Here is an 11,167-nt window from a genome sequence, read left to right on the forward strand (position 1 = left end):
AGTCCGGGCCACTCGTAGGCCGTAAACAGCTAAAGCCTCAAGGTCGCTCCCCTTGCCTCTAGTGCAGAGGAAATATAGCTCTAAAAAACTCAGTCCCTAGTGTTGAAAAATGACTTGGCAGTCACGCTTTAGGAAGTAAGATGGCGACGGACGCCACACAACTGCATGCAATATGCTGACGACAAAACCGCCCACAAACGGCAAATCCTTCCACTGTCCTCAGAGTATTACTGTTCCCCGGACTGTGTTCAGGTTGTATTAGATTTTCCAGACGCCTGATCTTACCTCCTATAAGGTTGACGGATCGGGATAGAAGTGAGATTATCAAACATTACGCAACACACACAAAAAAATATTCTCTAGCCAGCAGAGACACACACAATGAAAACAACAAAAGGACCAGTAGCATTTTAGCTAAAGAAACACTAGACTAGAGTCAGTTCGACTAAGAAAATAAAACAACCCTAAAAAGACTGCAAATCTGCCTGGCCCAACAATGGACACAAGAGAAACGAAAAATACAACATGAGTGGTGGTTGCCTATATAAAAACCCAGAGAGACTTTAGGGCGGTATTCTTGGCATCCGTGGATGGCTAGAGCAAGATTGTACTAGGATATATATATATATATATATATATATATATATATATATATATATATATATATATATATATATATATATATATATATATATATATATATATATATATATATATATATATACTTCTAGTAGTACTTCTGTAGAGGTGACCCCCCTCAAAAAAAAAAGAAGTTTGTAATGCAGCTGCAGATATACTAATATAATAAAATAATACTGTACAAAAGTAAATAACGAAGCCGAGGTATGGGTGGACACGGACTACCCATGTCCGCCAGCAAGGCTGGGGGGACACTGACTGGGCATGATGTAGGGGTGATTGCTGGCCGGGTCAAGTCACGGCCAGGGTTGGTGTCCGGAAGACAAAGGGATGAGGGTTGACCTCACTCCCACGTGGTGATAGGCAAGGCAGCCGAAGGCTGGCGTCAGGTCCCAGAGGAAAGGGGCGCCATGGAATGTGGGCGGCAAGGATGTGGGCGTGTGTCCCAAACCAGCACAAGATATTAAATTTTAAAATATACAACTACCACCCAGCCCCTCACCTAATTATGCGTATGGCCTATAAAAGCAAAATTACGTGAATATACCAGCTCACACAAAAACACGTGTTCTACTCGTCTGAACGCGACTCACCAACTAAACTACTAAGCGAAGGATAAGGCGGTATGAGGCGGCTGGTTTGTTGACACTCTCCTCTATAAAGGATTGCTAAAATATTGTTCTTTTATATTAGACTACCACTTTCACTCTTTCATGGGTTTCAATTTCATCTCGGGAGATAGGGAATTTTTTTGTTTGAATTAAACAAACAAGTCCATACCGCACACAAAACTACCGAAACAGCAATACAGGGATCACTGGTACTACGATCAAAGAGTGGAGGAGTACAATCACCGGATTAACCAGGCCCGAAAACTAAATCGACAACACAACACGCAACTCGACCCTTCATAGGGCGGCAATCAGAACAGTGAGGAAAGGGAAAAATAAAATAAAAACAGAGAAATGGCTGGGATGGTGTTCAGGCATGAATTCCCACACCAAGCTCAGCGAGTTCAGGAAACACGTCAAGACAAGACGGGTGCCGGGCAGAGAGCGCCAATACCACCGACTCACCCTGATCCCTAGGGTGAAGCCTTATGACTCATTAACTCCTACGTCGACAGGGCCAGCTCTTACCAGCTATCCATGGCATCGCTAGACAAATTAGATGAGCAACGGCCAGGACAGGAAGTGATTATTTTACAAGGATGATGTGAGGAAGAACGGCCATCAGATACAGCCTTCATAATAAACGACATCAGGAAAGCTCTACAACCCAGGTCCGACACAGCGGCTGAAGCAGATAGAATCTCCTACTCTACGATACGACACGCGGGACCAGCTGCGCACCAAGAGATTCTATTCGTCATTAACAGCTCCTTCACCGCAGAACACCTGCCTGGAAGGAAGCAACAATTCAACTGGTTCCCAAGCCGAAAGAACCAGGCAAGACGAAAAAAATATTACTGTTCACTTGCCTCGGGAAAACTGCAAAGAAAATGGTCCTGAACAGACTGCAGTGAGCAGCGGCCCACTCCATGAGAACATCTTCGCCTACACTCGAGGCCTCGGGACGAGAGACTGTCCCTTTGATATGCTCACGACCATAGCCGGGAGGAAGGCAGCAGTCATCTTCCTTGATATGGAGAAGGCTTTCGAGCTAGCGAATCCATGAACCATCCTAACAGCACTGGCGCGAAAAGGAGTGGGCGGCAAGCTACTGAAAAGGACACAGGACTTTCTCACGGAAAGAAGGTCGAGGGTTCGCTTCCACGGACAACTATCTCCATATATCCCCTTGGAAAATGGCACGTCCCCACGGAAGCATCCTCAGCCCTTAATTTATTCAATACCCTCAAGGAAGAGCTGGTGTCACTGCTGCTAGCGACGGGCACCAGTATCCTCTGCTACGCTGACGACATAGCCATCGTCTCCACCGGCACACACCATCTACAGAGGGTCCAAGATGCTATAACCGCTGTGGCAGCAAAGTGACAATCCCTAGGGCTGAAAATAAAGTCTACCAAGACTAAAGCAGTCTATTTTAATGGCAACAGGCCCTAACTACCACTCAGGGCGCAGCGCACAGACACAGACACAGAGTCATCAGTACCTAGAGATTTGGATGGACAACAGATTTAACTTTCAACAGCACGTCCTCACAACTAAGGACAAGAGTCCGCGCTCGACTCAGGGTCATGCGGGCCATCACTCTAACGGAAGTCGGAGCCAACTTCCGGGTGCTGAAAACGTTTTATCTCCAGGCCATCAGGTCCATCATATATTATACTGCCCCTCTCCTAGCAACCATCCTGCCAAGCCAAGCCTGGAGAAGCTACAAAACGAGGCACTTTGGATCATGCTGGGGGCGCCACAATAGACGAAACTCTGCAACCTAAGAGCGTAAGCTGAGGTTCCACAAATATGAACACATCACTCCTGGGGAAGAAGCTGTACAGCCAAGGTACGCCAATATTGTCAGGAAGGTCCGACACAGCCTTGCCCATAACGAGGATCTCTTCAGAGAAAAGACTTGGGCGAGCAAAACTGCGCGAGGTATCAAGTCCCTTCAGATAGAAGCAAGAACATCTGACGCCCCACACCCAGACTACGTCCACAAACCTCCATGCCAAGAACCCAGCTATTGCTTTTCCATAACAACGCTAACAAACAGGAAAGCAAACCTCACCACCACAGACCTCGTTCACAAAGCTCATTAAGAACTTGCCGCAGTGAACGACGAGAGCGCGGAAGTATACTTTACTGATGGGTCAGTCGATCCTGACACACACAGAGCATCAGTGGCCTTCGTACATGAGCAAGAAAAAGGCCACCTCCGCCTTCCAGACCACTCCACATCATAAACGGTGCTTGTCGCCATTGGAAAGGCGCCGGAACACGCTGGGCCACGACACAAAAACGTCATCATACATTCAGACTCCATAGGCGCCATTCACTGCCTTAAACAAGAACACGTCAAAAACAACATACACCTAATGACTTTCATCCATGCCAGCGCGCGGAGGGTTCAGGAACAAGCTAGGAAAGTCACCTTAAACTGGATTCCCAGCCGCACTGGTATTGCGGGGAAACGACTTAGCTAAGCAAACCGCGCGAGACGCCTTTAAACTCCCATCTGTCACCACCCAAGTCGTCCCATCTAAGGCACAGCTCAACAGTGCTGTCAAGAAAGCAACTCATCTTTGCCGACAAGAGGTCAGGCGTCTCGGGGAGGAAGGATCTCCTAGTGCCACCTGATACTGCGCAGCAACAGATGGGACACACCACCTCCCCAAGGACTCACCACGAAACACAATGACACGCTTACACAGACTCCGTCTAGGCCACCACTGCCTAGCGGAGCTTAAAGGTACACTGCCACTCACATGTACACACTGCAATACACCCACGCACGCACCGTTCATGCACTACATAGAACAGGGTTCTTCAAAGTACGGGTCGCGACCCAGTACTGGGTCGCAAACTCATATTCAGTGGGTCGCCACATGATAATAATAATAATAATAATAAAAATAATATTAATCCAATTTCTTCATAAATGAGAGAGAGAGAGAGAGAGAGAGAGAGAGAGAGAGAGAGAGAGAGAGAGAGAGAGAGAGAGAGAGAGATTGTGGTGAGGGAAGGGACACACGCGTTTGATTCCTGTCCGAGACAGGACTAATACGCGTTCAGAATCTTCACTCGTCAGAGTCTCGAAATTTTCATCAGTTACGTTTGTACCGCGGGAGCGTGAAGATAGACACAGAGAACTCCTCAGTGACACATACAGTTATACCGAACGCTTAAACAAAATGGATCGTTTTGTTATAAAACGCGTCTCTGTTCAGTCGTCAAGTACGTGTGCACCTGATAAAAACACACAGGCCAACGAGCCTGGCTCGATCATAAGAGAGGCCGCATCTACATCAGCTTCTGAGCCGCCTCCCAAGAAGAAAGTCAAGTCATGGACAAGGCAGTACAGTGACGAGTTTCTGAAGTATGGCTTCGTCAAATGTGAACAGGAAAAGGGAGAACCAAGGCCTCAGTGTGTGATTTGCAGTGAAGTTCTCGCAAATGAGAGTTTGAAGCCATCAGAATTAAAGAGACATCTCGAAACCAAGCATCCTAGTCTGGCTACAAAACCAGTTGACTATTTCCAGAGAAGAAAGGAACAAATGAAGATGTCAGTGAAAGTTCTAAGTACAGCAACCACTCTTAATGACAAAGCACAATTAGCATCATATTTAGTTTCATATCGCATTGCAAAAGAGAAAGTACCATACACATGTGGTGAGAAACTTATTCTCCCATCTTGCGTGGATGTAGTGAGCACGATGCTCGATGGAAAGTCGGCAGACAAGATCAAATGTGTCCCAATCAGTGATACAACAGTGGCACGGCAGATAAGTGATATAGCAGAAAATTTGGAACTTCAGCTGGTGTCACACCTACAGACTGCTGGAGAATTTGCTATTCAGCTGGACGAAAGTACTGATATATCTAACTGTGCAGTGCTCCTGGTGTACGTCAGATACGTACATGAAGATGACTTTTTGGAAGATATGCTTTGCTGCTTAACCTTACCTACTCATTCATCAGGATCTGAGATATACAGAGTGCTGAATGACTGCATAGTTGGAAAATACAAGCTGAACTGGGCCAATTGCAAAGGAATTACAACCGATGGAGCAGCAAATATGACTGGGAAAAAGAGCGGTGTTGTGACAAAAATATCAGAAGGAGCCGGTAATGATGTAACTTGGAGACATTGTTTCATCCACCGTGAAGCGCTGGCTGCCAAAGGTATCCCAGACAATCTCAGAGGTGTTTTGAATGACGTTGTGAAAGTTATCAACACAATCAAAGGAAGTGCACTTAACAGTCGGTTGTTTGAACTCTTGTGCCTGGAGATGGGAGCTGATCATTCACACCTTTTGTACCATACGGAAGTTCGATGGCTCTCCCGCGGGAGAATTCTAACAAGGGTTTATGAGCTAAGAATGGAAATTCATATTTTTCTTCTCGAGAAAAAATCCAGTATGGCAAGTTTGTTTTGCAATGATGAGTGGATTCTAAAACTTTCATATTTATCAGACATTTTCTCAAAGCTAAATGAGCTTAATCTAAAACTGCAAGGGAAAGAAACTGATGTATTCCGACACTGTGAGGAAGTAGAAGCATTTAAGAAGTCAATAATGCTGTGGCAAGCAAGGCTTGCAGTTGATCAACCTCTTTATTATTATGTTCCCAACACTTTTGCAGCATATTGAAGAACATAATAACACCAGTGAAGAAACCATGAAGAAATTGAAATGTGATATACAGCTGCACCTCCATTCTTTGTCAAGCAGTTTTGAACAGTATTTTCCTGAAGAAAACCTTAAGAATATAAGAGACAACCAGAAGCTGTTATAGGGCTAAACCTTACACCTGATGAAGAAAATGAACTTCTTCATCTGACAAGTGATACATCATTAAGAATCAGGATGCGGTCATCACCTCTGTCATCATTCTGGATAAGTGTTTCCAAGGAATTTCCACATCTAAGTAAGAAATGTATTTTACTTTTGATCACCTTTACAACTACATACTTGTGTGAAGCTGGGTTCTCAACCTTGACAAAACTAAAAAGCAAAGAAAGAAATCGACTCAATCCTACAGCCGACATGCGTGTGGCGTTATCCTCCTGCAAGCCAGACTGGAATAAGATAACGAAAGACAAGCAGGCACACCAGTCACACTGAACACGTAAGTGCAGACTATTTTTCCTTGCTTTCTTGCAGCAGTGTACTCAACTTTACTCCGATTTCGTATTTTTTATAACTTTTTAGGTAAACTTAACATGTTTTCAATACAGCCAGTTTTATATAGATGTGTGTGTGTGTGTGTGTGTGTGTGTGTGTGTGTGTGTGTAATATAACTGATATCAAGTTTATGAAGAGAAAGGTACGATAGAATGGACATACTGGGTCGTGAAGGTAACACAGAAAATCAAACTGGGTCGTGATGGAAAAAGTTTGAAGAACCCTGACATAGAAGACTGCCCAGACACAGCTCGCTTTGCAGAGAGGGACACAAAAGCTGCTGCTCTTCATATCATACACAACACGAACTTGGACAAGTTCATCGAGCTAGTCAAAGCACTACCACTTCCACAATAGTTAGTATAGAGTTTTACCATAATTGCCTGAGGAGAAGACCCACTCTCGGCCACAAAGGATGTATCTGGCACGCCATTACACACAGGTAAGCCAGATTCCCCAAGTAGGAAAGAGGTGGGTCTTCCACAAACCCTTTCAACGAATGCCACATGTGGGTGGCCTTTAAGGCAGTTAAGGCACACGCCACTCCATGGAGCGCCAAATCTGACAGACAGACAGACAGCACTTGGTCACTTGAAATTAGCTGGTCACTTGAACTTACTACACCGGTTTAAAGGGGTTAAATGTAACGTCATTCTCTCTAGTCCAGTGAAGTAACTTATCAAAAAGTTTATTGTGGAGTAAGGTCTGGTTCATCAGTGTTGAAACCGGATGCAATGGTGCAATCTTCCACATACTTTTGATTAGTCCCGAAAAGCGTCATACTAAGGATCAGGAAACAGAGAGGGCCCATTTTTCTGGTGCTCTGAAGGACGCCACATGTCAACGCAAACAAGTGTGATAAGGATGAGCTACAGCGCAGAATTTAGTGCCAGTTATTAAAGGAAGTCCAACAGTAAAGAGATAAGGGGGAGGGGATTCCTTGTCTAGGTTGATTGCTTTCCGCAAGGTGACGGTGTGATTAACAAGATCAAAGGCTTTTGTAACATCAATGAAAGTGAGAGTCACATCTGTTTTCCTTCGCCTTAACTTTTTTTTTTTTTATGTTGGAGGGACAGCGGCCAAGGGCAAAAAAAAAAAAAAAAAAAAAAGCCCACTGAGATGTCGGTCCCCGAACAGGGTCCAAAGCGGTAGAGAAAAACTTAAGGATAAATGTCTTGAAACCTCCCTCTTGAAGGAATTCACGTCATAGGAAGATGGAAATACAGAAACAGGCAGGGAGTTCCAAAGTTTACCAGAAAAATCGATGAATAGAGGTAAAGCAAGGCTGCGGAAGGAGAGGAAGCATGCAGTTAGCAAGATCAGAAGAACAGTTAGCATGAAAATAGCGATAGAAGATAGCTAGAGATGCAACATTGCGGTGATGAGAAAAAAGCAGAAGACAGTGAGTTAGAGGAGTGAAGTTGATGAGACGAAAAGCTTTTGATTGCACCCTGTCTAGAAGAGCGGTGTGAGTGGAACCCCCCTCCACCAGACATGGATGGATAAGGTCCTTGTACAGAGTTAGCAGCTTAAGGTGGGGGGTGCGGTTGAGAAAAACTGGCGGAGACGTCTCAGAACACCAAACTTCATAAAGAAGCTGTTTTAGCTAGAGCTGAGATGTGAAGTTTCCAGTTTAGATTATAAGAAAAGGACAGACAGAAAATGTTCAGTGTAGAAGAGGGGGACAGTTGAGTGTCATTGAAGAAGAGGGGATAGTTATCTGGAAGGTTGTGTCGAGTTGATAGATGGAAGAATAGAGTTTTTTGAGATACTGAACAATACCAAGTTTGCTCTACCCCAATCAGAAAATTTTCGAGAGATCAGAAGTCAGGCGTTCTGTGATTTCACTGCGTGAACTGTTTACTTCCTGAAGAGTTCGACGTCTATGAAAAAACGTGGAAAAGAGCAGGGTGGTACCATCGGCGTAAGAGTGGATAGGACAAGGAGTTTGGTCTATAAGATCATTGATGAATAATAGGAAGAGAGTGGGTGACAGGACAGGGCCCTGAGGCCCTTTCCTATCACTGTTAATAGGTTTAGGAGAAGAATAGTGACCGTCTACCACAACAGCAATAGAACGGTCAGAAAGGGAACTTGAGATGAAGCTACAGAGAGAAGGATCAAAAACTTTTGATATGTCTAAGGCAACAGCAAAAGTTTCACCAGAATCTCTAAAAGAGGATGACCAAGACTCAGTAAGGAAAGCCAGAATATCACCAGTAGAGGGGCCTTGACGGAACCCATACTGGTGATAAGATAGAAGGTTGTGAAGTGGTAGATGTTTAGGAATCTTCCTGTTAAGGATAGATTCAAAAACTTTAGATAGGCAGGAAATTAAAGCAATAGGACGGTAGTTTGAGGGATTAGAACGGTTATCCTTTTTAGGATCAGGCTGAATATAGGCAAACTTCCAGCAAGAAGGAAAGATAGATGTTGACAGAGTTGAAAGAGTTTGACAAGGCAAGGTGCAAGCACTGAGACACAGTTTTGGAGAATAATAGGAGGGCCCCCGTGAGGTCCATAATTTTCCGAGGGTTTAGGCCAGCGAGGGCATGGAAAAAGTCATTGCGAAGAATTTTAAAAGGTAGCATGAAGTAGTGAGAGGGTGGAGGAGGGTTAGTTAGAGAACATAATTGGCATGGTTCCTGGTAGAAATATAAAGCATATGAGATTCTGGTGATGGAAGGCTCAAGTGCCTTTTGTCGGCAACCTCTCTATCATGTATGGCACGAGAACAAGCTGTGTTAAACCAAGGCTTAGAAGGTTTAGATCAAGGAAAAGAGTTAGGAATGTATGCCTCCTTGCCAGTCACTTTCACCTCTATTATGCGCTCGGCACACAGAGACGGGTCTCTGACACGGAAGCAGTAGTAACTCCAAGGAAAATCACCAGGTTTCCCTAACTAGCAGAGGCAAAACGCCAGTGGCACCTTCGCTTAGGGAATCCTGAGGAGGGATTGGAGCGATAGGACAAGATACAGATATGAGATTGCGATCGGAGGAGCCCAACAGAGAAGAGATGGTAACAGCATAAACAGAAGGATTAGAGGTTAGCAAATGGTCAGGAATACTGGGTGTATCTCCAAGACGGTCAGGAATATGAGGTATTACGTCAGTTACTCTAGGTCGTGGAGGATAGCAAAATTGAATGCTAGTTCACCAGGATGGTCAGTGAAGGGAGAGGAAAGCCAAAGCTGGTTGTGAACATTGAAGTCTCCAAGAACGGAGATCTTCGCAAAAGGAAGAGAGTCAGAATGTGCTCAACTTTGGAAGTAAAGAAGTCTAATAGTTTTTATAGTCAGAGGAGTTAGGTGAGAGGTATACAGCACAGATAAATATAGTTTGAGAGTGACTCTCTAGTCGTACCCAGATGGTGGAAAACTCGGAAGATTTAAGAGCGTGGGCACGACAGCACGTTAAGCCGTTGCGCACATAAACGCAACATTCAGCTTTGCATTGAAAATGAGGATAGAGAAAGCAGGAGGGGACAGAAAAGGGGCTACTGTCAATTGCCTCAGACACCTCAGAGGAAAAGAAGATGAGGTTTAGTGGAAGGGAGGTGGGGTTCTACAGATTAAAAATTAGATTTAAGACCGCGAATGTTGCAGAAGTTATTGAAGAAAAAGTTGAGGGGGGTGTCAAGACACGTACTCTAGGAAATTTATTAGGCAATGAACGGTGGAGGAGGAACTGATGTTGTTAAACTGCTGTGGATTCAAAAGGGAGCCTTTTTGAACACAAGGATGGATGCGATGCCTATGATGTTGTGTGGTAGGATTCCTGACGTTACAGATGAGGGAGATATAACGTTTTCCACACCGAGAGACATTTCATTTATCTAAGGGACATTTAAATGATGGAGGAGACACGGATGAAACATTATGTGCGGAACTTATACAATTTGACTGGAAGGTCAATGGGGTGACTGAGCGCTTTGATATAAGATGGTTTAGGGTTTTGGCAATGTCTTGCCCCTTTACTGAGAAACTGGTGTTGGGGGAATGGACGTAAGGGGGAGGCTGATGGGGTAGAAGGTCGGAGAATGGCATATGATGGCGAGATCAGTGTTTATGTTTTCTGCGGTCTGGGATTGAGGGATCACCGTTTTGGATATATTGTACTTTAGTTAGGCAATAGGATTTCTTGTCTCAGCCATTTTTTTAAAGACACTGTTTCTTTCTTCTGTGAGTCTTGTGACACTCGGGGTGTTCCACGAGACGTCTGTTGTGTTTTTGCGGACAATCTTGAGTCAAAAGAAATGAGGTAGATTTTATTGATAGTAGTTTGGTAGCTGGTCTACTTCTCCCTGACGTCTTCCCAAGAGTGTCATGTGGTCCACTGACTAGCACCACGAAGAGCCGACTTCGTGAAAAACCAGCAGTGAAAGCGGCTGGCATGAGGATAATGGGGCTGCTGTTCAGATTTGTGGTTGCTGCGTCCGAGAGCACAAAGAGGTATCGGAGGAAAGTAGTGGTCGTTCATGTCAGTGAGGATAAGGTCTAGTGTCTTCTGGCCATGAGTGAAAAATGTGACCACTTGCGCGAGAAGTAGGTGTTCTTGGAGGCTGGTCGTATGGAGGTTGTTGAGGTCTCTATATATATGACTAGCTTTGGACTTGCATTTGGACTTACTTGGAATACATTTTTGAATATGTGAAAGGTGTGGATGGTGTGTTGAGGTACTGGAGCAGTTCCCCTTTGGTGTTGATGAAATGGTGAAAGCC

General features: G+C 44.6%; 1 pseudogene; it reads left to right on the forward strand.

Moving 5' to 3' along the window:
- The first annotated feature begins 4,356 nt into the window (after positions 1-4,356).
- LOC135116407 (protein FAM200B-like) lies at positions 4,357-6,665 on the forward strand (annotated as a pseudogene).
- The last annotated feature ends 4,502 nt before the right edge of the window (positions 6,666-11,167 follow it).

Source organism: Scylla paramamosain, chromosome 3, assembly GCF_035594125.1.
Source record: "Scylla paramamosain isolate STU-SP2022 chromosome 3, ASM3559412v1, whole genome shotgun sequence".
In the NCBI taxonomy this organism is placed as follows: Eukaryota; Metazoa; Arthropoda; class Malacostraca; order Decapoda; family Portunidae; genus Scylla; species Scylla paramamosain.